Source organism: Asparagus officinalis, chromosome 8 (assembly GCF_001876935.1).
Source record: "Asparagus officinalis chromosome 8, Aspof.V1, whole genome shotgun sequence".
Lineage (NCBI taxonomy): Eukaryota > Viridiplantae > Streptophyta > Magnoliopsida > Asparagales > Asparagaceae > Asparagus > Asparagus officinalis.
The window spans coordinates 92,204,897-92,206,397 of record NC_033801.1 but is presented as its reverse complement, the minus strand read 5'-3'; the positions used below and the strand labels follow the sequence as shown (position 1 = coordinate 92,206,397).

The following is a 1,501-nucleotide window of genomic DNA, read 5'->3' as shown; positions in this document are numbered from 1 at the left end:
GTGGACTACCTGACAATCAGATCAGATCTAGAACTCCGTCGATTCGTGAAGGAATCTAGAAGCAGAAGCGCTTATCTCGGCAACGGCGAGATAATTGCTTTTCTTAGGATTATCGCAACGGGATAATCCTAAGGATCGGATGCGGGTGGTGCAGATCTAAAGAACCTCTCTCTCTAGCATTGAAGAACTTGATCAATCTTTAATCTGGCAGGGCTTCGCTAATTCTCCAAAATACCAGATCCCGAAAATAAAGGCCTGAGGCTTGTATTTATAAGCTCCGGGGAGTTCGGGTGGTTGAAACAGCATAACGGCCCAATTTTAGGCCTAGAGACACACCTGGGTGTCTCGGCCTAGGCTGAGACACCCTTGGGTGTCTCGACCTTGGTCGAGACACCTTGGGGTGTCTCGCTTGTGCCGAGACACCTCGGGGTGTCTCAACTCAGGCTAAGACGTTCTTTTCCGTGCACTTGTCCGTTTTCGCCGTAATTTCTTCGTCCGAACTCGGATTTGAGTGATTCAAAGTGGTTGGAAAGTCGATGAGGAGTTCTATAAGCTCTGATGATTAGATCATTATGGATTAAATTGGGATAGGAGTATCGTTTCGTCTTTTGTATGCGACGTGGAACTCCCGATCAGTTCGTGTCTTCGTTATTCTAAAATTCTGTTACTCCACGTAGTTCGTCGATTCACTTCAAGCGTTCATCGACATCAATCAAGATTCTGTGACTTGGATAGTGACGTTCCTCATCTCATCTTAGCTTTGATCTGCTCACGGAGACCTATAGGCAATTTTCGATGCCTACATAGAACAGACGACGGGATCAATACCCGGTGCGGTGGACGCCAAGGACTAGTGCTTTAGAGGATCAATGTGTGCTGCATCGCCCAACAAGGCGGCGTACGATGTGGTTCGATAATCATACCATGAACTTTATGACTCTTGGCAACGGATATCTTGGCTCTCGCATCATTGAAGAACATAGCGAAATGCGATACTTGGTGTGAATTACAGAATCCCGTGAACCATCGAGTCTTTGAACGCAAGTTACGCCCGAGGCTATTTGGCCGAGGGCACGCCTGCCTAGGTGTCATGCCTCACATCGCTCCATGCCCCCTACCTCCCATGACCATAGCATTGGGAAGCGACCACGCGGATGCAGAGATTGACCTCTCGTGCCTTGCGGCATGGCGGGTTGAAATGATGGTCACTGACCGGGTCAGACATGGCGAATGGTGGACAGACACAAAGGACAATGAACGTTGTGTAGTCGACCCTAATTCAAAGCGGTGCGTGCAAGGAGCCCATGCTGACGGGCACTCAAGAGCGCCCTTGGACCACAACCCCAGGTCAGACGGGGCCACCTGCTGAGTTTAAGCATATCAATAAGCATAGGAGAAGAAACTTACAAGGATTCCCCTAGTAACGACGAGCAAACCAGGAATAGCCTAGCTTGGGAATCGGACGGCCGCAACACTCGAATTGTAGTCTGGAGAAGCGTCC

At 49.4% G+C, this 1,501-nt stretch overlaps 1 pseudogene; it reads right to left on the bottom strand.

Annotated features, from left to right (window-relative positions):
- LOC109822840 overlaps positions 1,372-1,501 on the bottom strand; it is a 692-nt pseudogene continuing 562 nt past the window's right edge.